General features: G+C 40.7%; 1 protein-coding gene across 5 annotated transcripts in view; it reads left to right on the top strand.

Annotated features, from left to right (window-relative positions):
- The window catches only part of LOC138371369 (uncharacterized), a 560,082-nt gene that overhangs the window by 151,462 nt on the left and 381,252 nt on the right, over nt 1-27,368 (top strand). For 2 of the 5 annotated variants that reach the window (XR_011230420.1, XR_011230419.1), the window contains exons 3-4: nt 18,789-18,970; nt 19,247-19,772. The exons of 2 other annotated variants lie outside the window; for them this stretch is intronic. The gene's annotated coding sequence lies outside the window, so the exon portion shown is untranslated. Of the gene's footprint in view, nt 1-18,788; nt 18,971-19,246; nt 19,773-27,368 lie in introns of those variants that run through there. One more of the 5 variants, XR_011230421.1, reaches the window with a different exon arrangement.

Raw genomic sequence — 27,368 nt, 5'->3', positions numbered from 1 at the left:
AGGTAAATGAGGGTGAGTGAGGTGGTGTTGAAGGAGGGAGTGGCAGTGAGTGGCTCGCTGGTGTTTGGCGGTCACTCCTCGTTGCTTTTTGACTCACAAGACCAACTTAGTAGTTCGTTATGGTGTACAAAACATGCAGATACTTATATATAACCTGTGTATATAGTGTAACAACAGCAAAACTATTTGTTTATTGTTTTATGAACATAATAATTGAATCACTAATACGCATACCATAATTTTGAGTACAGCGATGGTTCACACATTTTATAATATAAATATACCACAATTCACAGTATGGAATAATATTACTGCAAAAAAACTAAGAAAAAATCAATCAAGAGACATTGAAATAATTAGGTAATAATATATTTGTGGCAACTGCCGTCTGACAGCTCGGGCGGAGTAGACCTCGTCTGGCGAAGGCTCTGCCAACGCCCCTTTTTTGCCACACTTCCCTACCCTATTGCGGCTAAAATATGCCACCTACAATTTTTTTGTTATTTTTTCCGTGATCAGGGAACAAAAATGGACACTTCTATAAGAAGAAAGAATTTTTTGGATTTTTTTTTTTTTGTTGAGCCTGTGGGTGTGAATTCCATTTGGGCCCCTAGCGGTTTGAGGGTTAATTGAACATTTTATATGTTCTACTGAACATTTAGTAACGAATTCAATTTGTTTGGATCTTCCGGGAATTCGCTAGAGCGGGGTTTTTTAGAGTGAGGATGCACTGTATGTCACCTACGATTTTATTATTATTTTTGCAGTGATCAGGGAACATAAATGAACACCTTTATAAAACGAAAAACAATTTGGATTTTTTTTGTGGTGCCTGGTGGTGTTGCAGGGCAATAGCCCTTAGCGGTTTAAGGGTTAATGAAACGTGGTTGAAAGAGGATACAACAAACTCTTTAACATAACAAACTACTTGGCAATTCATAACTGTTGGCCAATCCAAAGAGGTGGTAATACAGTACTACCACCAAAATCTGACTTCCTTAAAAGTAATTCAAACTAGAGACACCTGTGGCGAGTATATATTTGCCTGTTTCAGAGTCAAGGGTACCGAGGCTGACTTGACTATGGGAGCAGTTACAGAATGCCTAACACTGAGGTTGCTGAATTCAACTTTAATCTTAGAAATGTAATACTAGCCAACAAACTTAAAGGGGCCCGGTGACGGTGGAGATTTCTCCATATATGAAATACAAGTATAGTGAAAATTTTTAAACAAATCTCCCATTATTTGGCATCAGCGTCGTGAAAATTTCATCCGAATATGTCAAGAAATAGGTTTTTGACGAATTTTCAAAAAGTAAATGCGTTCTTGATGGGCGGCAACTGATACTGATAATAATGATAACACCTCCTATTTACTGGCACTCAGGAATAAAGATGCAAACAACTGTCCGATGCACAAAGAAGACAAGTACAGTACAACCTCAATTTAATGTTCCTGAATTTGCCGTATCTCTGGCTAAGTCGCACACTTCACAGGCTGGATTTATTCACCCGGTTTGGTTTACTCTGGTTCGCTGAAGTGGCGGGATGTGCGGATTTGCTTAAGATGTTGGGTCAGAGTTCACTGATTGGTGGAAAACTTTTCTATTCTATCTCAGATAACAATTAATAATTCCTTCTTATGACAAGTTGATCACACACGTGGACAAGTGGTCCACAAGCTTACGATGTTGGGATAGTTTACAGACTGGTGTAAAACTTTCCCATTCTATCACAGGTTATAATTAATAATTCCTTCATATTACAAGTTGGATCACACAAGTGGACCACACAACAAGGGAACCATATGAACCAAACACCAGCCAGAATGGTCCACACAACAAGTGAAGCATATTAACCAAACACCAGCCAGAATGGTCCACACAACAAGTGAAGCATATTAACCAAACACCAGCCAGAGTGGTCCACACAAGTGAACGTCTGTGTTTCCATGATTTTCATTCACTGATTTGTGGCGCACGTATCTTTGTAGATTACAGTACTTACTTTAAAGGCTGAAGCGTGAATAGCTAGCTAATATGTTGAAATCTTCATATATACATTTTCTGTGATGAAACAATATGAGTGAGGGTGGACAGATAAGGGAATACTGTACTGTAAACCTCACTTTACAGTGAAGTTTCACTCGCTTTCATCTGTGTCGTCATAGTTCAGTGCCCCATGACTTTGAAAGTTTCAGATTAATAAATCATTTCTAAAACTGGTGCTCTAATAGCTCTTTATTATCCTAATTAAACTAAACTAAATAAAACAAAAAAATGTACTGTATCTGATATCTGCTATTACAGTGATATCTGTGCTGTAATAGATATCTGCTATTTGAGAAATTATTCATGTTATTGGCATAACAACTCTAGCGCGAGTGGACGGGTCTAATCCGTGTGCACACCACCATGCGTATTTTGTTCGATTTCGTCGCCACATTTCAGTGACTCATGGCTTCGAAATAATAAAATTAAAAAATCAGTTCTGAAATAAGTATTTTTTTTAGCGCTTATTATTGTAATAATCACTAAACTAAATATGTAACCCAAAAGCATATAATTTGATGTAAATACAATATTTGAGAGAAATTTATGTTACTGGATCTGGCTTGAACACCAGCCTACTGTAGGGTGTATAGACCTAGTCTGCGTTCATTCAGTAGGCACCCAGTGCCATTAGCTTGGTCTGCGAGGGATGTGTTTGTCCCCCGGTGGAAGAATAATTGTGGAATTTACCATTTTTGTACTACAGCTGTATTGTTATACAACAAGATGTCTCAGTGGCTTGCTAATAGTGCCTTATTAGTGCTGAAAATGAATCAATATTTTGCAAGAACTAGAGGCAGAAAATCAACCAGCACAGCCATACCCAGCATGAGCACAGCCATACCTATTACGAGCACAGCTGTACCCCTGTACCCAGCACGAGCATAGCTGTACCCAGCACAAGCACAGCCATACCTAGTACGAGCACAGCTGTACCCAGCATGAGCACAGCCATACCTAGTACAAGCACAGCTGTACCCATCACGAGCATAGCTGTACCCAGCACGAGCACAGCCATACCTAGTACAAGCACAGCTGTACCCATCACGAGCATAGCTGTACCCAGCACGAGCACAGCCATACCTAGTACAAGCACAGCTGTACCCATCACGAGCATAGCTGTACCCAGCACAAGCACAGCCATACCTAGTACAAGCACAGCTGTACCCATCACGAGCATAGCTGTACCCAGCACGAGCACAGCCATACCTAGTACAAGCACAGCTGTACACATCACGAGCATAGCTGTACCCAGCACAAGCACAGCCATACCTAGTACAAGCACAGCTGTACCCATCACGAGCATAGCTGTACCCAGCTCGAGCATAGCTGTACCCAGTACAAGCACAGCCGTACCCAACACAAGCACAGCCGTACCCAACACAAGCATAGCTGTACCCAGCACGAGCACAGCCGTACCCAGCACGAGCACAGCAGTACCCAGCACGAGCACAGCCGTACCCAGCACGAGCACAGCTGTATCCAGCACGAGCACAGCTGTACCCAGCACGAGCACAGCCGTACCCAGCACGAGCACAGCTATATCCAGCACGAGCACAGCTGTACCCAGCACGAGCAAAGCTATACCCAGCACGATTACAACAGTAGCTAGCACCTGTACAACAGCAGCCAGCACCAGCTCAGAAGCAGCTGAGGCAAACACAGCAGCAGCGAGTGCCAGCAAACCTGATGCAAACATCTAAGAACATCCTGTGTGGAGTGTACAGTTAGAACAATTGTTAAATTTAAGTACATAGTGTTAATGTGTTATGATTAAGGTTGCAGTAATTTTAGTGTACAAAAGTTTCATAACCTGTTTTATAGTACTCAACATACAGCACAGTATGTAAAAGTGACCATGTCTTTTGGGGAATAAAGTATGCAATGCGTTATAATCTGGAAGAAAATATGATGGTCAATGCAATTGAAAAACCTGACTTTAGGAGAGGACATTATGGCAACCTTAGAAAAAATTTAAGTGAGTATAATTGGACAGACTTGTTGCTAGGCAAGGAAGTGAATGAGATGTATGTCAAGTTTTGTGAAATACAGTGGTACCTCGAGTAACGAATTTAATCCGTTCCATGTTCGTCATGTGAAACGGACGTCATACAAAACGAGTGTCCCCCATGTAACCAGTGTGATGCACTGTGTTTATTGTGAAATTCCCCCAGTGTGCATGACATCAAATGTTCCTCAAAATATAATTTTTCTTTGTAAAATGATAAATTTCCTTCCCTGAACATGTCTATGTAAAAATAATTATCAAATTCCACTTTGGCTGTGAGGGCGTGGACAAGGTGCGCTGTGACGTCATCAGGGCCTGGTCGCCCATGTGTGAAGCTCCCAGACACGGTCGCGCAGGCCATTCAAGCACCGCGTGTTGCCACAAATATATTTTCAAATATTTTTTCTATGTATTTCCAATGCGGTTTTATTTGCTTCTTTTAACGTATATGATGCATATTTGTGACCTTTACAATATGTATACAGTAGAATGTTCATAATTTTCCATGGAACTGTGATACATGTGTCAGTAAGGTGTCCACAATAAATGTTTATTGTCACAATATTGTGTGGTAAAAATTCACTAAAATTACAATATGTACAGTTTCACATACTATTTACACAGTAACACACTGTATTACACACTCAGTACTTTGGAGGTGCGTAATAGTCAACGAAGTAGTCCATGGTACACAGTGCGACTTTGCTCTCCTTGCACCAGCTACAGATACATTTTCGTTTCCTGTTTCATCGTTCTGTGTGCTTGCAAATAACGCACTCGCGTTCACCCTTGGCTTTAGTACTTGTAGGTGGTATGTAGCCAAGCTTGTAAAGCATAAGGTAGTATTGAAACGATTATAGGAAAAGCTCAATTTGTAAGGTAGTCTTGAAAAGATCGCTTTGTAAGGTCCCACACAGGAAGAGATTCAGCGAGCCTCAAAGAGTGTTCAGTCAGGAAGAGATTCAGGTATTCTTGAAAATATCTATGGACAATACCACCATGGAAGTCACTAACACTGTTCATCTATGCTACTTGTATCAGATGCATCATCACTAAATGCAGAAAATGATTCATCTATATAAATTGGAGATGGCAAGGGTGGGGCTCAGAGCTACAACTGGATACGCTCGCTGTATCATCCTCATAGGTGCTGTATCACTGGCATCCGACTGTTGTGTTAAGCCCTTATTGCGCCTAGCTCCACCTATGTTATGACCTTTATGTTCTTCAAACAATAGGGTCTGAATTGCACCGACTGAGCGCAGTCTTTCAACACCGTGTCGGACAGGTGTTTGAGAGCCAGAGGCACGTGTGCCACAAATGGTTGCTCACGCAGTACTAACCCAGCCAGCAGCCCTTGTCTTTCATATTCGTTATAGCAAAAGGTTCGTTCAGTGTTTGTTGGGTAGGCTGCTCCATTATGACGATCTTTCTTTGTTTCAAATGTGTTCCATTTGTTTTGTATTTGTCACTTACGTCTCAATAATGGAGCAGCCTACCCGACAAACACTGAACGAACCTTTATGGCATTTGTCCATTTTTTCAAATTGTTTCAACAGTTCTTTTATTTTTTTTATTTAAGAGACATGGAGCAGCCGACCTGTAGACCACCGAGCGAACCTTTTTGACATTTGTACTGGTTTTCAAAATTCTTAATTTTTTTTATTATTTACATTTTTTGTATATAAGAAACATGGAGCAGCCTACCTGCCGACCACCGAACGAACCTTTTACTATAAGACAAATGAAAAATAAATATTGAACACATTTGAAGAAAGGAAAATTTCATAATGGTTTGTTGAGTGTATATGTAAGGTAGGCTTCTCCATTATTGAGACGTAAATGACAGATACAAAACAAATGGGACACATTTGAAACAAAGAAAGATTGTTATAATAGAGCAGCCTACCTGCCGAACACTGAACGAACCTTTTTGACATTTGTTGTATATCAGACATTTCATTTCTTTTTTCCTACAAAAACGTCAATGCTTTGCAACATCTCAGCAGTCACCCCTTTATATCCCAGCATCATTAGCATCTTTAAACAAGAACAACATAATTTATGTGCATCATCAGAGGCGTCTAAGAATGTGCAAGAAGCAGCGCGACCCCACTATGTGGTGCCGACGTTACTCAAACCAGCGTTCGTCATACGGGACGATTTGACGCCGATCGGTACCGTTCGTTACCCAAAATGTTCGTCTTTTGGGGCGATCGTTATGCGAGGTACCACTGTATATGATAAAGGCACAAAAAAATTTATACCAAAACAGAGAAGCAGAACTAGGAAACAGGATTGGTTCAACAGAAAGTGCGAGAGGGCCAGAGACCAAAAGACACAAAAATGGAATCAATACAGGAAGAGGCCAAACCCCCAAACATACCAGCGATACAAAGATGCGAGAAACAACTACACGGCAGTGAGGAGAGAGGCAGAAAGAAATTTTGAAAAAGAGATTGCAGACAAATGTAAAACAGAACCAGGTCTATTCTGTAAATTCATAAACAACAAATTGCAGGTAAAGGATAATATTCAGAGGTTGAAAATGGGAAATAGATTCACGGAAAATGAAAATGAAATGTGTGAAACATTAAACGAAAAGTTCCAAAGTGTGTTTGTACAAAATGAAATCTTCAGGGAACCAGATACAATAAGAATTCCAGAGAACAACATAGAGCACATAGAGGTGTCTAGAGACGAAGTGGAAAAAATGCTCAAGGAGCTGAATAAGAACAAAGCAGTTGGTCCAGATGCAGTTTTACCATGGGGTCCTGAGAGAATGTGCACCTGAGCTCAGCATTCCTCTTCAACTGATTTTTCAGGTATCCCTGTTTACAGGAGTTGTAGCTGATGTGTGGAAAAAGGCTAACATAGTTCCAATCTACAAAAGTAGAAGCAGGGAAGACACCCTTAATTAAAGACCAGTATCATTGACAAGTGTAATAATCAAAATATTGAAAAACATAATTAAAACTAAATGGGTAGAACACCTGGAGAGAAATTATATAATATCAGACAGACAGTATGGTTTTCGATCTGGAAGATCCTGTGTATCGAATTTACTCAGTTTCTATGATCGAGCAACAGAGATATTACAGGAAAGAGATGGTTGGATTGACTGCATCTATCTGGACCTAAAAAAGGCTTTCGACAGAGTTCCACATAAGAGGTTGTTCTGGAAACTGGAAAATATTGGAGGAGTGACAGGTACGCTTTTAACATGGATGAAAAACTTTCTGACTGATTGAAAAATGAGGGCTGTGATCAGAGGCAATGTATCGGACTGGAGAAATGTCACAAGTGGAGTACCACAGGGGTTCAGTTCTTGCACCAGTGACGTTTATTGTCTACATAAATGATCTACCAGTTGGTGTACAGAATTATATGAACATGTTTGCTGATGATGCTAAGATAATAGGAAGGATAAGAAACTTAGATGATTGTCATGCCCTTCAAGATGACCTGGACAAAATAAGTATATGGAGCACCACTTGGCAAATGAAATTTAATGTTAATAAATGTCATGTTGTGGAATGCGGAATAGGAGAACACAGACCCCACACAACCTATATATTATGTGAGAAATCTTTAAAGAATTCTGATAAAGAAAGAGATCTAGGGGTGGTTCTAGATAGAAAACTATCATCTGAGGACCACATAAAGAATATTGTGCGAGGAGCCTATGCCACGCTTTCTAACTTCAGAATTGCTTTTAAATACATGGATGGCGATATACTAAAGAAATTGTTCACGACTTTTGTTAGGCCAAAGCTAGAATATGCAGCAGTTGTATGGTGCCCATATCTTAACCCTCAAACCGCTAGGGGCCCAAATGGAATTCACACCCACAGGCGCAACAAAAAAAATCCAAAAAATTCTTTCGTCTTATAGAAGTGTTCATTTTTGTTCCCTGATCACGGAAAAAATAAAAAAAAAAAATCGTAGGTGGCATATTTTAGCCGCAATAGGGTAGGGAAGTGTGGCAAAAAAGGGGTGTTGGCAGAGCCTTCGCCAGACGAGGTCTGCTCCGCCCGAGCTGTCAGACGGCAGTTGCCAAAAATATATTATTACCTAATTTTTTCAATGTCTCTGATTTTTTCTTAGTTTTTTTGCAGTAATATTATTCCATACAGTGAATTGTGGTATATTTATATTATAAAATGTGTGAACCATCGCTGTACTCAAAATTATGGTGTGCATATAAGTGATTCAATTATTATGTTCATAAAACAATAAACAAATAGTTTTGCTGCTGTTACACTATATACACAGGTTATATATAAGTATCTGCATGTTTTGTTCACCATAACGAACTACTAAGTTGGTCTTGTGAGTCAAAAAGCAACGAGGAGTGACCGCCAAACACCAGCAGCCACTCACTGCCACTCCCTCCCTCAACACCACCTCACTCACCGTCATTCACCTCCCACAATACTGTTTTTGCATTTATTCATTATACACAGACGTTATATATACGTATTTACATGTTTTGTTCACCATAACTGTACATCTAAGCTTGTATGGTGAGTAAAGGCACAAAGATGTAGCTACTCACACAGTCAGCTGATCGGCGGCCGCCCTGAAAGCCAGACGCACTAATATTTGTCCAGCAATATTGGTTGTGGTGTTATTACGCTATATACACACATTATATATAAGTATCTACCTGTTTTATTCACCATACCTGTACAAATAAGCTGGTATGGTGCCCAAAGACCATAGTGGCCATCAGTAAATAACATGCCAAGTCGTGCAGACGACGCTCCTCCCTCACCAAAATGGTGGCTCCCAACCTACTCCTCTCGCTGTTATCTAACTATACACAAGTTATATATAAGTATCTACATTTGTGTTCACCATAGCGAACCACTAAGCTGGTATGGTGAGTGCAGTCAATAAATGGTGGCTACACACAGTCAGAAGACAACGCCACAACCCTCCCTCCACAGCCTTACTCCTCCCTCCATGGAACACAGCGCTAAATATCACCACAATCATGCTGTTATCAGAATCCTGGTCAGTTTTATCACAGTCAGGGGGCTTCAGTAATACTATCACTGCTAAATAATAGCAGTATCATTTATATTTTGGCATTTGTAGGCGATGCTGTGGTCACAAGCTGAACAGCGGTGCTGTGAGCTCGTGCTGCGTGCGCCAGCCTTGGTGGCTTGCTCAATACTGATGCTGTAACACTCAAGAATGTTGGCCTGGATTTTTTTTCTAGGTGGCATCTGGCAACTATCGGTTGTGGCTGTACTATAGCTGCCCCTATCCCAGGCGGGGCGTTTAAATTATAGCGCTAGACACGAAATCATATATAAATGATGTGCGCGGTTTCGGTTTTGTCACCGATATCATTTATATATGATATGCGCGGTTTGAGGGTTAAGAAGCACATCAACAAACTGGAAAAGGTGCAAAGACATGCTACTAAGTGGCTCCCAGAACTGAAGGGCAAGAGCTATGAGGAGAGGTTAGAGGCATTAAATATGCCAAAACTAGAAGACAGAAGAAAAAGAGGTGATATGATCACTACATACAAAATAGTAACAGGAATTGATAAAATCGATAGGGAAGATTTCCTGAGACCTGGAACTTTAAGAACAAGAGGTCATAGATATAAACTAGCTAAACACAGATGCCGAAGAAATATAAGAAAATTCACTTTCGCAAACAGAGTGGTTGACGGTTGGAACAAGTAAGGGGAGAAAGTGGTGGAGGCCAAGACCGTCAGTAGTTTCAAAGCGTTATATGACAAAGAGTGCTGGGAAGACGGGACACCACGAGCGTAGCTCTCATCCTGTAACTACACTTAGGTAATTACAGTAGATATTTACTGTACAGTATTCACAACATCATGAGAATTCAAGATGGACATAATTCCAACAATAAGGTAAATAAAAATTGTAACACAGTATTTTCTAGGGGGAGCCCCATCAGCTCCCTGGAGCTATCCAGGCTGAATGGATATGTATAACTTTCTGGTATCAATGTGCATGGAGTTCTTGCCTACTGGGAACCATGAGCCAGAACCTGGGCCCCCTCAGAGAGGCACGAGGAGCAATGGTCTATTAAAACCCGCATGTGGGTGGGAGCATTCTATGTCTGCCATCGACCGGGTCTGACACCCAGAAAGGTAGATGTCTCAAAATGCATGCGCGTTGCTGAGCCACAGCAACCCTCCCCTGTCACCCTGTCCTTCCCACTATTCCCCCCCCCTTCCCTGTCCCCTCGTTCTCCCAACCATTCCCCTATCCCCTTGTCCTCCCCACCATCCTCCACTCTCGTCTTCCCCACCATTTCCCACTCCCCCTGTCCCTTCATTCTCTCCACCATACTCAACTCCCCCGTCACCTTGTCCTCCCCACCATACCCAACTCCCCCGTCACCTTGTCCTCCCCACCATCCCCCACTTCACTATCTCCTTGTCCTCCCCACCATTCTCCAATCCCCTATCCCCTCGTTCTCCTCACCATGCCACACTGCCCCGTCCCCCTCGTCCTCCCCACCATTATCCTCACCCTCGTCCTTCCCCACCATTTCCTACTCCTGTCCCCTCGTCTTCCCCACCATTCCCCCCACTCCCTCATCTAATGTGTTCCCAGATGATCTGATGTTCCCATCAGAAAAATGGGAACATCAAATGATCTGATGTTCCCATCACTTACAAATATGTAGAAAACTTAAAAAAAAATGAAAACAATGAAAAAAAAAAAAAAAAAAAACTATACCGGTTGGCCGAGCGGACAGCACGCTGGACTTGTGATCCTGTGGTCCTGGGTTCGATCCCAGGCGCCGGCGAGAAACAATGGGCAGAGTTTCTTTCACCCTATGCCCCTGTTACCTAGCAGTAAAATAGGTACTGTACCTGGGTGTTAGTCAGATGTCACGGGCTGCTTCCTGGGGGGTGGAGGCCTGGTCGAGGACCGGGCCGCGGGGACACTAAAAAGCCCCGAAATCATCTCAAGATAACCTCAAGATACCCACAAAATGATCAGTATGGTAAACAACACAGCTCAGTTCCAACGCAATGTCACACAAAATAATTAAATTAAAATGAAATGTAATTGTAACATATTTGGTATAACGTGTGCTGCTATTACATGCAAAAGATGGCACTGTTTTTAAAAAAATGTATGTTTTTACCTGTCACAGATGAGGCATGTATATAGTAGGTATATAAAAACACTCACTTATTCAAATGCAACGTCGTGTCAAAATTTAAAAGCAATCGGTAAGGAGGTTTGGGAGATATCCCTCACATAAAAAACATGTGAAAAACACAGTTTTTCAAGAAAAGCATGTTTTCTCCCATTACAGGCATGACATCTATATAGTATGTATGTAAAAACACGCTCTGTTGTGAATGGAACGTCAAAATTTCAAAGCAATCTGTGAAGAACTCTTGGAGATTAGCGATTTTGAACAAATGAACATTTACATTTTTATTTATGTAGATGAATATAATAATTGAATCACTAATATGCTCATAATACTTTTGAGTATAGCAATGGGTCACACATTTTATTATATAAATATATCACACTACATACTATTGAATAATATTACTCAAAAAAAAAAAAAATCAGACATTGAAATAATTAAGTAATAATATCTTTGTGGCAACTCCCGCCTGACAGCTCGGGTGGAGCTGACCGCCTCCGACAATTACTCTGTCAACGCCTCACTTTTGCCAGACTTCCTTGCCATATTGCGGCCAAAATATGTCACAATTTATTTTCTATTTTTCCCATGATCAGGGAACACAAATGCTCTTATAAGATGTGTTGCAGGCTAAAATCGTAAGAGCAGCCCAGGGGTTAACAAAAACCAACTAATATCGGGTTTCATGGCCTGATGAGGGGATCGACATCATAAAACCGAAACATGCACAGTCCCTGATGAAGATAATGCTGTCATCAATTAATGGATTTTAAAAAATTCCATTTATTGTCCAAATATTATGGGACTGGTTTTAAATGTGCCAATTTATATTGTGAACAATTAATAGCAAAATGAATGACATAGCATGAAAATTGAGGAAGCTGAAAATAGAAAGCTGAAAAGAGTACAGTATAAACATTTGAGTGTGGTTTGTACGCTCACTGCCAATGCTCAGCCTTCCTTGTGGTGTGTGCGCTAGGTCGCCTGCCGGGCCAGCAAAAAGAGTTAATATTGACCTCTGTGATCCTGATAACCTTCAAGTTGCTAGTTTAGTCAACTGTATGAATTCCTGCTTGTTCATACCCTTAATTATTAAACCTTTTAGAATTACTGAAACAACTGCCTTCACTCCTGACCACATCTGGACTAACATAACCTCTCCACTTACCTCAGGAATAATCACTGATAGGACCACAGACCATTACCCTATATTTCTTCTAACCAACATTAACCCTTCCACTGCTCAGGGGTCCTGAGGACATTTACACCCCTGTGCGCAAGAAAAAAAATTAAACATTTTTTTTCGTCTTCTAAACATGTTAATTTGTGTCCCCTGTGTACGGGAAAATAAAAAAAAATCGTAGGTGACATATTTTGGGCGCAATTGACCGAGGAAGTCTGGCAAAAAGTGGGCGTTGACAGAGCGGTCGTCAGGGCTGATCAGCGCCACCCGCGCTGACAGGTGGGAGTTGCCACAAAGATGTTATTACCCAATTGTTTCAATGTCTCCGATTGATTTTTTCTTAGTTTTTTGCAGTAATATTATTCAATAGTGTGTATTGTGATATTTTTATATAATAAAAGTGGTGAATAATCACTATAATCAAAAGTATGGTGTGCATATTAGTGATTCAATTATTATGTTTATAAAACAATAAACAAATAGTTTTGATGCTATTACACTCTATACACAGGTTATATATAAGTATCTGTATGTTTTGGTCACCATAACGAACCACTAAGTTGGTATTGAGAGTCGAAAAGCAACGAGGAGTTACCGCCACACACCAGCCAGTCACTCGCTGCCACTCCCTCAACACACGCATTAAACTTTCTCCCCCAACAATACCATTTGTGGTGTTATTACACTATATACAGACGTTATATATAAGTATGTATATATTTTGTTCACCACAACTGTACAGCTAAGCTGATATAGTTAGTTCAGGCACTAGGAGTCGTCGCTATACACAGCTGGTGGCTCCCTCACTCATTCAAGGTCACACGCACTAAACTTTCTCCCCCAACAATACTGTTTGCAGTGTTATTACCCTATATACACATATTATATATAAGTACCTACATGTTTTATGCACCGTAACTGTACACCTAAGCTTGTAGTGCGCCCAAAGAGCATAGTGGCCACCCTCTAAACAGCTAGACAAATCGTGCAGACGACGTCGTCACCGTCACCCAAATGGCTCCTCCCAACATAATCCTTTTGCTGTTATTACACTAATACACACATTATATATATGTATCTACATTTGTGTTCACCATAGAGAACCACTGAGCTGGTATGGTGAATGCAAACAATAACAGGTAGCCACACAGTCAGTAAACGATGCTGTCTCCCTCCGTCTCTCAACATCACTCCTCCCACAGCGCTAATTATTACAACAATCCTGCTATTATCACAACCCTGGTTATTTATATCACAGTCAGGGGTCATCCTGTATATATTTATTTTGACATTTTTCGGCGATGCTGTGGTCACAAGATGAACAGCAATGCTGTTCGCTCATGCTGCATGCACCAGCCTTGGTTGCTCCAACAGTACTGTGCCTCTTACACCTGAGAATATTGCCCACGATTTTTTTTTAAAATGGCATCTGTTTACAAGAGCCCTGAGGAAGCTAATGTGAACCCAGTGTAGCCGCAGGCCATTTGAATCGGGCCTGGCACCCTATGGCGTATATATACGCCATGCGCACTGTGGGACATGTTACTCAGGGCGTATATATACGCCATACACAGTTTAAGGGTTAATAAACCACCTCTAGATACAATGAAGATAAGCTTTAAGCTGCACAATGAAACTTCTAAAAGCAGCTGTATTGCTGCTGCCTCTATTATCAACTGGGAGTCTGAAATAGGTGACATAGTGAATATCAACCTTGCAGTGCAAACATGTCTTCACAAAACTTTGAGCCTTTCCTTGAGGTACCCTTGAGGTGTTTTCGGGGCTTAGCGTCCCCGCGGCCCAGTCGTTGACCAGGCCTCCTCATTGCTGGACTGGTCAACCAGGCTGTTGGACATGGCTGCTCGCAGCCTAATGTATGAGTCACATTTTGGTTGATCAGGTATCCATTGGAGGTGCTTATCCAGTTCTCTTTTGAACACTGTGAGGGGTTTGCCAGTTATGTCCCCTATGTGTAGCGGAAGCGTGTTGAACAGTCTCGGGCCTCTGATGTTGATAGAGTTCTCTCTCAGAGTACCTGTTGCACCTCTGCTTTTCAACGGGGGTATTCTGCACATCCTGCCATGTCTTCTGGTCTCATGTGATGTTATTTCTGTGTACAGGTTTGGGACCAGCCCCTCTAATATTTTCCACATGTAAATTATTATGTATCTCTCCTGCCTGCGCTCAAGGGAGTACAGATTTAGGCTCTTTAGTCGGTCCCAATAGTTTAGGTGTTTTACTGAGTGGATTCTAGCAGTAAAGGACCTCTGCACGCTCTCCAGGTCAGCAATTTCTCCAGCTTTGAAAGGGGCTGTCATTGCGCAGCAGTACTCCACTCTAGAGAGCACAAGCGTTTTGAAAAGTATCATCATCGGTATAGCATCTCTAGTGTGAAAAGTTCTTGTTATCCAACCTGTCATTTTTCGTGCAGTTGTGACGGCTACTTTATTGTGTTCTTTAAAGGTAAGGTCTTCCGACATGAGTACACCCAGATCCTTTACATTGCCTTTTCGTTCTATGTTGTGATTTGCCTGAGTTTTGTATGTGGTTTCCGTTTTTATATTTTCATTTTTTCCATAGCGCATGAGCTGGAACTTATCTTCGTTAAACACCATATTATTTTCTGTAGCCCATAGAAAGACCTGATCTACATCTGACTGGAGGTTTGCCGTGTTCTCTATGTTGCCAACTCTCATGAAGATCCTAGTGTCATCTGCAAAGGATGATACCATGCTATAGGTTGTGTTCTTGTCTATGTCCGATATGAGGATGAGAAAAAGTACTGGAGCAAGCACAGTACCCTGGGGGAGTGAGCTCTTCACGGTTGATGGGCTGGATTTTATTTTGTTGACTATTACACATTGTGTTCTGTTAGTCAAGAAATTGTAGATCCATCTGCCTATTTTTCCGGTAATTCCTTTTGAACGCATTTTATGTGTAATAACACCATGGTCACATTTATCATAAGCTTTTGCGAAATCTGTGTAAATTACATCAGCGTTTTGTTTGTCTTCCATAGCATCTAATGCCATATCATAGTGGTCGAGCAACTGCGACAGGCAAGAGTGCCCTGTTCTGAAACCATGTTGTCCGGGGTTATGGAGATGCTGTGATTCCATGTATTTTGTGATCTTACTTCTTAGCACTCTCTCAAAAAATTTTATGATGTGCGATGTTAGTGCTTTCGGTCTGTAATTTTTTGCCTCTGCCTTATTTCCTCCTTTATGAAGTGGTGCTATCTCTGCTGTTTTTAGTATATCAGGAATAATGCTAGTATCTAGGCTTTGTCTCCACAGAATGTGGAGGGCCTGCGATAGTGTTTTTTTACAGTTCTTGATGAATATGGAGTTCCAAGAATCCGGGCCTGGTGCAGAGTGCATAGGCATACTGTTTATGGCTTCTTCAAAATCCAGTGGGGATAGGGTGACGTCTGATATATGATTTGATGTTGGTATCATATCCATGAAAAATTCATTTGGGTTATCAATCTTTAGTGTGTTTAATGGCTCGCTGAAAACAGAGTCGTACTGCTTCCTCAGTAACTCGCTCATTTCTTTGTTGTCATCGGTGAAAGTTCCATCTTCCTTTCGCAGGGGCCTGATGCTAGATGTGGTTTTTGATCTTGATTTTGCATAGGAGAAAAAATATTTCGGATTTCTCTCTATTTCACTGATGGCCTTTTGCTCTCTTTGCCTCTCCTGGGTTTTGTATGATTCTTGTAGCTTCCGTTCAATTGTTTCTATTTCTCTACCCAACCTTCTTCGCCGTTCTTGAGATAGGGTGCGACTCTCAAGTTGTTCCGCGATTCGTTTTCTTCACCTATATAGGGAACGACGTTCCCGTTCCAATCTGCATCTCTTCCTCTTTTTTCTTAGGGGTATGCTGTTTGGACATATTTCTAGTGCTACTGAGCTTATTTTTTCCAGGCACTGGTTCAGGTTTGCATTTTCTAGCTGTTCTTCCCAGTTTATTTCTGTGAAGTCCTGGTTTATTTGCTCCCAGTTTATCTGTTTATTATTGAAGTTGAATTTGCTGAAATCTCCTCCACCGGGAATCTGGACTGGTTTTGAAGGTCTACTCCCCATGCTTGTCAGAACTTCAATTAAGTTGTGATCTGAGTAACAGGTATTTGTAATCATTATGTTCCTGATCAATTCATCATTATTAGTGAAAATGAGGTCCAGCATGTTCTCCTTCCTAGTTGGTTCTACTATTTGCTGGTTTAAGGCAAACCTGTCGCACATCCGTAGCAGGTCATTTGCATGTGCCTGTTCATTTAGGCTACTTCCTGGTATTCTTTCTGATATTACTGTATTAGCCAGGTGCTTCCATTTCAGGTGCCGTAGGTTGAAGTCCCCAAGCAGGATGATGTTCGGAGCTGGATTTGTAAGGTTTTCGAAGCAGTGTTCTATTTTCATTAGTTGGTCTTTAAACTGCTGAGGGTTTGCCTCCGATGACTTATATAAAAGGACAATAACTACATTTAGAATCTCTATTTTGATTATCAGCACTTCCACCATATCATTTGAGGTGTTTAGCAGCTCAGTACAGATGAGTGTGTCTTTGATGTAGAGGCTGACCCTACCCTGCAGCCGGTGTTTCCTATCACATCTGAAAAAATTGTACTCTGAGATCCATATTTCACCATCAAGGTAGTCCTTTGTGTGGGTTTCTGGTATGGCTGCAAACACTGCATTTGCCTCATGAAGGAGACCATCAATAAAGTGAACTTTGTTGGATTTGCGTGTTTTTATACCCTGGATGTTGGCAAATATAAATGTTATCGTGTTAGTGGAAGTACTGGATGCCTTACTTGGTGTTAATATCTGAGGCTCTGGTAAGGAGGCCACTGTGTTTGCGTCCAGGGTGTGTTGTTTTGGAAGTGATTCGTCCAGTTTTGGTAGTAGGGACGGGTGTTGTGTCGTGTAGTACCTGTGTGCTTGTTGATAGTTTGTATTCCAGTCTTGTGGGTATCTCCCTTCCCCTCTGTAATCCTGTAGTGGTTCCATCTGACTGTTCCTCTCTCTTATATTTACTACTCTTTTTCTGCCTTCCTCTTAAAAATTTTCCAGTAATGTCATATTGATCTTCCCGTCTATAACGCTGTGTACCTCTCACATGGAATTCCGGACACTGAAGATTGTTGCATTTTTTGTCCCTAACTGAAAATTGACATAATTTAGGGTGGAAGTATCTACACCCTGTTCCAAAACGGCATGTACCCCTCTCCAACATGTTCCTGCATTTTCGAGGATGCAAAAAATGGCATTTTGCTCCTAATTTTCCATATTTGCATATTCCTTTAGCGTAGAATTTGCAAATGTGTTCCGGTTTTGCGTTTTTCAAGGTATTTATATCTGTGACTGTCTTGTTTACCTCTTTATTGGAGCCATCTCCGTTTTTCGTCCCAATTCCTTCATCTATGCACTCTGTTTCACTGTTGCTCTCATCGTTTATATTACCTGACTCTGCAATATTGCTGTTATTTTGTACCACAATAGTCTCCTCCTCCACACTACTGCTGCGGTTCTCTAAACTATCTGTTCCTGAGTTTTGGTCGTTATCCAATGTTGTCTTTTCCCAGTCTGCATATATCACTGGTAGCTTGTCTGTGAATGATAATCTCTGTGACTCGGGTATGTTTTTCATCAGTTTAGTTATGTTCTCTAAAATTAATCTGTCATCTTTGCAAACCCAGTAAATTCCTTGCCTTTTTGTGCATCCTGGAGCTAATTCTGTACAGCCCAGGTGAAATCTTATGTTACAGATGCAACACTGGACGCCTGCATTACGTTTTCCAAGAACTCCCGAACACTCGCCACACCTCTCCATTGTCTGATGTATTGTATTTGAGGTTCACTGTATGGATCACTTGTTGATGTCAGTCCTTTTAACTCTTTATAAAATTATATGTATATATTTATATGTTTAATATTTATAATATTATATGTATACTGTATATTTGTAATATTATGTATGTTATTTTGTTCAAACTTTATGGCAGGTACTTAGCGTAGGGTAGCGAAGCTGGTCCCGGGTCGGTACAGGTGACCTCTTGTTGTCCAAGCACCTATGTGCTTTAATATACCTACAATTTTCTCTCATTTTTTATTTTTTTTCTTGGTTTGTAACTGTTATCATTTTTTATAAATTTTGCAAGTATTTACCTACTTAAAATTTTCTTAGATTAAGGACCTGGCCGAAATGCTGCGCATACTAGTGGCTTTATAAGATTGTAATTACTATGCTATGTATCCTCAATCCCAATGTACCTTCTTGTATATATATAAATGAATGTATTATGCAAGTACCTAAACTGTAATTACATTAAACTGAGTTTTAGTTTACTTACAGTAAATAAATTTTCTTCTTTTATTAGTGTCCCTGGCTCAAAAAAAGAAGGCAGTAGAAGATGTGGAGCTTCAGAAGAGATCCAGAGAGGAACAACAACATACCATTCAAGAAATGCTGCATTATCTCACATATTACAAGAAGAAGAGAGAGATTTTAACCGAACATACTAACGAGTTATGTGGAATTTTCCCTTCATATCTAAGCAAGGTAAGCTAACAGCTTAAATTAAATGTGTGTTGCAATTCAGTTCTTCATAAACATTTATCCAGCAGAACTTTAGACTTATATATACTAATTTTATACTTTATGTCTTGCTATTTATGGCTTTGACAGGTAGACAATTCCATAGTTTTAATAGACTGGTGTCTTTTACATGTGAACTTTTATCAAAAATTTTCATTATTTATATAATCTAATTTCTTTAGTATTTTCAGACAAATTTGTAAATGTCTTAAATCCCAATAAATATTTTATATATTACAGGATCCTAACAAGTACACTATTGAAGAGAAGCACTTATCACCCAAAAATAATAGTGGAATCCTGGCTCTTTTGAAGCAAGGGCAAAAGTTGTGTACTGACAAGCTGATTACTACTGGCCTCCATTGTCTTGCCTGCACTTTGTTTCCCATCAATCATATCACTCATTCTTACAGGTTTGAGACAGAGAGGGACAAGATCATCCAAGAGGAACAACCGCAACAGTGTGGGAAGTGGGCGAAGTGTTACCCCTTACCGCACATCGGCGATCTACAATAGTTTCTCCACAAAGATACAAACCAATGCCGTTCTCTCAAATAGACTATGTGGCTGTTAGAGAAAAAGGAAATTTTATGGTAAACATGTTCATACTATCCCCAAGTCGATCGGATAAGAATTGAATTTTTTAGAAATATTTGTTCGTCGGACATAAAAATATGTCTACTCGGGCAGCTTCAAGTGACCCCCGATGGACACGATCTTGTGTCCGCGGGGGAGTAAAGTGTTTATTAATAAAAACAAAATCGCCCTTCTTGGGTTCAGTCATCCTGGCTGCTTTAATTTGTTCCGAACCATAATGGAAACTGACCCAAGTATAGGATGGATTAGCCCAAGTATCGCGTTTTCAAAAGGGTCGCCCGTGTTGGAAAAGACAAACGCTGAAAGAATATTGTTGAAAACATCTTGATACAATACAATACAATACAATTTTATTTAGGTAAGGTACATACATACAATAAATATTTACAAGGATTGTTTAACTTATAGGTATAGCTAGTACATACAATGCCTAAAGCCACTATTACGCAAAGCGTTTCGGGCATGATAAACTTAAATGACAAGCTTAATACTAATTGAGCATAATGAGTAGAATGAAAACAAGAAATGAAAACATAGATGAAAAAGCAGCTGATTAACAAGCTGCAAGAGCAGCTTGATAACTGATTAAATCAAAATTATTTATTAGTCAGAAGAAAGACAGAAACGCGATCTATATGTAAAACCTCTACCAGACAAATATTTTAAGTAAAACCGAAGATATTTGTAATTGTATAAAAGTGGCAGTTTTCATCGCTTGTCGAGCTCGAAAACCGCAGCATTCATCTCGGAACCATGCCTATTTCACTCAGATTCCTTAATAAACGTAAGAGTTTTATATGTTACAAGGAAGACAGATATATAAGCTTCGTTCTAAATGCCTTACTATTGGCATATTTAAATTTAAAGCGAAGATACGTGTACTTTTATAATAGCCGAGCTCCGACCCTGGACAGATTGATCGACCTTGAGGTGCTTCCGGGCAACTCTCTCTCAGAACAATGTTTATTTCAAGTGAATTCGTTAATAAACATATATGTTTTATATGTCTCAAGAAAGGCAGACATATAAGCTTCACTTTAAACACTTTACCATAAACATATTTAAAGTTCTAATGAAGATACATGTATTTTAAAAATTACGGAGCTCCGACCACGTACAGACTGAACAACAGAGCAACTCTCTCTCAGATCAATGTTTATTTCACGTAAATTCGTTAATAAAAACAAATGTTTTATATGTCTTAAGCAAGATAGAAATATGAGCTTCATTTTAAATCCATTACAATAGCTCAATAGAATTTATAGCTCAAGTGAAGATACATATGTTTTTATAGTGGCGATCAGTAGCTTTTCGGTCATGGAGTGCAGACGCCTACGCACTTGCCGATATACAATACAATACAATACAATTTTATTTAGGTAAGGTACATACATACAATAAATTTTTACAAGGATTGGTTGACTTATAGGTAGAGCTAGTACATACAATGCCTAAAGCCACTATTACGCAAAGCGTTTCGGGCATGATAAACTTAAATGACAAGCTTAATACTAATTGAGCATAATGAGTAGAATGAAAACAAGAAATGAAAACATAGATGAAAAAGCAGCACAAATACAATTATGTCGACAAACAGCACTCTTTAAAGAAAAAACAGACATTGGTTGACAATAGAAGGGTAAGGTAGGTTACAGGGAATTTATTAGGTATAGCTTCGCTTTTAACTTAAACTGGTTGAGAGAGGTACAGTCTTTAACATGGTTGGGAAGGTCATTCCACATTCTGGGCCCCTTGATTTGTAGAGCATTTCTAGTTTGAATAAGTCGTACTCTAGGAATATCAAAACTGTATTTATTTCTGGTGTGGTGCTCATGGGTTCTGTTACAACCTTCTATGAAGCTTTTGAGATCAGGATTGGCATTATAGTTTAGCATTTTATATATGTATAATACACATGAGAGAATGTGCAGTGACTTAATGTCTAACATATTCAGAGATTTGAGTAGGGGTACCGAGTGATGTCTGGGGCCAGAATTGGATATTGTCCTAATAGCAGCTTTGTGTTGAGTAATTAGAGGACGTAAGTGATTTTGGGTAGTAGAGCCCCAAGCACAAATACCATAGTTGAGATATGGATAGATAAGGGAGTAATAGAGAGTCACCAGGGCAGGGCGTGGTACATAATATCTGATCTTAGAAAGAATGCCCACAGTTTTTTTAACTTTTTTTATATGTTTAGAATGTGTCCCTGGAAATTCAGCTTGTGGTCAATGAGAATGCCAAGGAATTTGCCATCTAATTTGTTACAAATTTGGGTATTGTTTATTTTGAGATTTATTTGATTAGAGGATTTATTGCCAAACAGAATATAGAAGGTTTTGTCAATGTTAAGGGTGAGTTTGTTGGCAGTTAGCCACAGATGGACTTTATTTAGCTCAGTATTTACTGTGGCATTTAGAGCAAGGGGATCAGGACTGGAGTAAATGAAGGTTGTGTCGTCAGCAAATAGAATTAGTTTGAGGTGTTGGGAGGCATTTGGAAGGTCATTAATGTAGATGAGAAAGAGGAGAGGGCCAAGTATGCTGCCCTGGGGAACACCAATGTTGATGGGTAGGGTGGGAGAAATTGTATTTCTCACAGAAACATATTGGAGCCTGTCAGTAAGGTAGGATATGAGGTATTGTAGGGAGTGTCCTCTGACTCCATAATGATGTAATTTAAGAAGAAGGTTTTGGTGGTTGACAGTATCAAAAGCTTTACGCAGGTCCACAAATAACCCAACAGGGAACTCATTTTTATCAAGAGCTGTATGAATCGAGTTAAGCATACTAATAAGTGCATCGTTAGTGCTTTTTTTGGGTCTGAAGCCATATTGGCAAGGGCTAAGTATATTGAGTTTGGCTAGATATGAGTAAAGCTGCTTATAGATTAGTTTTTCAAAAAATTTTGACAAGTTTGGCAGGATAGATATAGGTCTGTAGTTGTTAACATCTGTGAGATCACCACATTTGTGGACAGGCGTTACTCTAGCTTTTTTTTAGAATATCTGGGAAGGTTTGGAGTTCAAATGACTTGTTGAAGAGCAAAGCAATAGCAGGGGCTAAAGATCTGGAGGCTTTTTTGTAAATTAAAGTTAGTATCTCCTCAAGGGCACCAGACTTGGTTTTAAGGGAAAGGATTATCTCATTGACGTCAGTGGAATTAATAGGCTTTAGGTACAGAGACTGTGGATAGTTACCTGTAAGATAGTCCTTAATGTCTGTACTGGAAGATGGAATATCATTTGCAAGGGATGAACCAATGGAAGAGAAGAACCTATTGAACTCAATAGCAGAATCAGAGGCTGGAAGCTGACCATATATTGTATAATTAACAAAGATATGCTAATAAAACCTAAAATCTTATATGCCTCCAGAAGGACCCAGATATGAACATTATTATGATTGCACCAAATGAAATATATCATGTTGGAGGACAAAGATATATCAATTTTAAATTAAGTTTCGTCTCCCGCCTGGGCGAGAGAGATGAGGCGACTCTCGCCCCATCTATTGGAGATTCTGTCCACTAAAGGCCCAAAGCTACTCAAACCCTCCTAGCATTACTTAAGTAATGAAGTAATATGGTATATTTACTCACTATAATGTGAGTGCTGAATGCAGAACATGAGAAAACATATATTTACTCCAAACTAATATAATTTCATTATGAAATAAGTAAATAAGTAGCATCAAAGGAAGACGACGGTCCAAGCGTCAATGTTGTGGAGCGACTTATCCAAGATATATCGTTGTTTGGAAAGTGTTTGTTGGCAAATCCTGTTGTCGCACTTCTCTGCACAAATTATCACAAATTTAAATAATAATGTTAACAAGTAGAATACGTATTTTTAATATAATCTAACATAACTAGCCAGAAAACATTTAACATTTATTAAAAAAATATATGTTTGGAAGTTAAATCGACTTCATAGGATAATAGTTTTGTTATATATACTTGTTATTCATTGACATGCGTTCGCTACTTAAACTACCATGTACTGTACTTATGTAAAATCTCCCATGTCTCTTCGCTCGGCTTAGACTCGCTTACAAGTATCTCTGGGAATTCTCATTATCTGCTGATGTAGACCTGACCAAATGTAAACTGTGTCAACAAAATTATTCGCACACCCTCAGTCACTATGTGATGTCTTGCCTACAATAAGCAAATGCTGGATACTTCTGTAGCGAGTATATTATCCCAATAATATACTCGCTCCAAATGCATTGTTAATATTCCTGTCAACCTTTGGAGATGAATGAAGTGGGGCGTTGCCCGGGCAACACGGTGAGGTGTTACCCGAGCATATAAGCAGCAGAATAGCAAACATTAACCAGGCTGGTCACCATTTCGTCCGGGAGACATCTCCCGTCATGCTGGGTGCAGTCGCACCTCCACAGATCTCCAGTATCATCTATTGATACTGGTAATGGATCAAAAGGGCCACCACTTACGAGCTATTCATGCCCGTGCCACGTTTTGGGTGGCTTCATCTTCATCTTAACACATTCATAAGGGAGACATCTCCCGTCATGCAGGGTGCATTGCACCTCCACAGATCTCCAGTATCAGCTTTTGATACTGATAATGGCTTAAAAGGGCCACCACTTACGGGCTATTCATGCCCGTGCCACCTTTTGGGTGGCTTAATCTTCATCAATCAATCAATCCCTTCTCCACACGGGAGACATCTCCCGTCACGCAGGGTGCAGTTGCACCTCCACAGATCTCCAGTATCAGCTCTTGATACTGGTAATGGCTCAAAAGGGCCACCACTTACGGGCTATTCATGCCCGTGCCACCTTTTGGGTGGCTTAATGTTTATCAATCAATCAAACATTAACCAGAGTCTACTTTCAAGTGTGGTCTAGAGCAGACACTTGCGAGATACTGTACCGACGCTCAGTGCGCTCAACTCACATCAAAGTATCACCTGTGTACTTCTGTATATTCGACCAAATATATATATATTATCTTAGTGTCTGTGTTTATTTGTCACCATACTTTACGTAACAATAGAACCGTTACATTGGTGACCCCAGATAGTTTCGACGATACCCAGCCACGATGGACTACAACATGGACTCTCACTGGACCTCCACTGCTGCTGCTTGCTGTGGACCGCAGCCACCTGTCGTGGAACGTTGCCAATACCCTTGCCACAGCTATGATTTTCATCGCGATCATCTCTGCATTTTCATCTACTACGGCTTGCTGCTCCACGATCACTACTCACTCATCTGGCAGCTTCATCAGTAACTACATAATGTGGGATCTACAGCCTGTCCTGCCGACTCTCCGTCGCTGCCAGGGCACTGCTTGTTCTACAGGGGCGCCCACGAAAGCTGCTCTTTCATCAGATTCATCTACACGTTCACTGCATTCTGATACTCTGCCGACTCAAGCACTTTGCGCAGTACAGGACTTACAGCTTGCGTTTCCGACTCTTCGTCGCCTCCAGGACAATTCAGCTCTAGCAGTGATTCCCTCGTTGTCCTAACTACGTGCCTACATTACCTCCTATTGTCCTGGTGCCCGAGCCCATCCGCCCCGGATCTAAATGCTCCACCAACAACCCAAGACGCTACAGCTTCGACACAGAGCAGACAGCAGACTACGACCGCATCGAGCCGCCACGCTCTCGCTCCCTGAGTTCAGACACTCACAATTCTCAATCGAGCTGCCACGTTCTCCCACATAGAGCTCCACGACTCCGGCCTCACTCAGCTCTCTGCTCTGCTCCAGGCTTCGTCTCAACGTCTGCGACACTGCTAAATCCAGAGACACATCCGCCGACTACGCAGTTCACTTTTCGACCACAGTTACCAGCAGCACCGCCACCTACGACGACGGACGATCCTGTACGACCTCCCACCCTACAACCCCAGTTACCAGCCGCACCACAACCTGATCCTACGACGACGGACGATCCTGTGCGACCTCCCACCCTACGACCCCAGTTAGATGACATCAGCGAAGAGGAGGAAGTTAACTTTGATGGTTATGTAACGCGAGCAGGGCGTACAATTCACCGACCAGCTAAGTTCCTTGATCAAGTATTTTTCCTTTCATCCCCTGGGAGGGGAAGTTCTGTAGCGAGTAGATTACCCAATAATATACTCGCTCCAAATGCATTGTTAACGTCAACCTTTGGAGATGAATGAGGTGAGGTGTTGCCCGGGCAACACGGTGAGGTGTTGCCCGGTGAGGTGTTGCCCGGGCAACACGGTGAGGTGTTGCCCGAGCATATAAGCAGCAGAATAGCAAACATTAAACAACTTGCACTTCAAATACTAGGACGAAAACAGTGGAAAGATAATGTGGAAATAATTACCACCATTTTGTATCTTGGAGCAGTCGCTAAAGGCAAAGGACTCAACATAACTTTAAACAGGATCCCATCCCATATTGGAATCCCATTAAATGAAAAAGCTGATGAAATTGCTAAATTGGCAACTCGTCATCCAGTGACACACAAAACAATTCAACCCAGCCTAGAGAACATAAAAAACATCATCACCAAAAAACTCTCACATCTCAACAAAGCCTACCTGCACCAGAGAATAGCTGAAGGTTCGCCATCTGCAACATGGTATCTTCAGGCTACCAAATTAGAAAGGTTAAATATCCCAAAAGGAATCCACAGGGAAATAGCAGTTAGGTTATATAGACTACGTCTAGGTTACAGATGCAACTGGGAGATTGGTGAACCCCGACAGAGAGAGTGCATCTTCTGCCAAACTGTCACAGAAAAGCCATTACTTCACTATCTACTGGAATGTGAAGCAACCAATGACCTTAGAATAGCTTTAAGAGTTCCTAAATCATGCAGTGGCCACCCTGAAGCCATCAACACAGCCACTCTCCTGGTCAACAAAGGTGTCCAGCAGCTGGACACCCTCATAAAGACTGTGAAGCAGTATCCTCCCCCGCGATAACAGCTTGATGGTTAAAAGCAACCTCAGAATACTAAGAAAAAAAAATTGTACCACGTACGGGCTATTCATGCCCGTGCCACCTCTTGGGTGGCTTAATCTTTATCAATCATCAATCAATCAAACATTAAACAGAGTCTACTTTCAAGTGTGGTCTAGAGCAGACACTTGCGAGATACTGTACCGACGCTCAGTGCGCTCAACTCACATCAAAGTATCACCTGTGTACTTCTGTATATTCGACCAAATATATATATAGTATCTTAGTGTCTGTGTTTATTTGTCACCATACTTTACGTAACAATAGAACCGTTACACTTCGCTAAGATTTCGGGCAGCACATCATTATGAATGAAGTACTTACACATTTCTTGGACACTATTGATGGTGTTATCTCTAAATTCAGCGATTTTTTCACATTCCATTATATAGTGACGCAAAGTGTGCGAATAGTTCTGCTGACAGTTTACATTTAGTCAACTCTACCCTTATTAATATCCCCCTTTGTTATGTTCATTCATAGAATCACTTGATCCATCGTCCAGGCCACGTAACCCAAATTACACTGGTAATAGCACTTATGCTTATTATAATGATTCTAAATTGCATGTACTAAAACGCACTGCCAGAAGAATTAATTGGACTAGCTTATAGAAGGACCCGCACTGCTGAAATGCTTAAGCTCTTTCAAACGGCTCTGGCTGAGGCCAGGGAACGTATGGTAGAGCTGAGGCAGACAGACTGGGAAACTTTTGTCAGTGGTCTCAATTCTCACACACCGATCGACTTGGAGATCAACTATGAACATGTTTGCCATACAATTTTCG

This window comes from Procambarus clarkii, chromosome 35 (assembly GCF_040958095.1).
Source record: "Procambarus clarkii isolate CNS0578487 chromosome 35, FALCON_Pclarkii_2.0, whole genome shotgun sequence".
In the NCBI taxonomy this organism is placed as follows: domain Eukaryota; kingdom Metazoa; phylum Arthropoda; class Malacostraca; order Decapoda; family Cambaridae; genus Procambarus; species Procambarus clarkii.
This window is presented reverse-complemented; position numbering and strand designations above follow the sequence as displayed.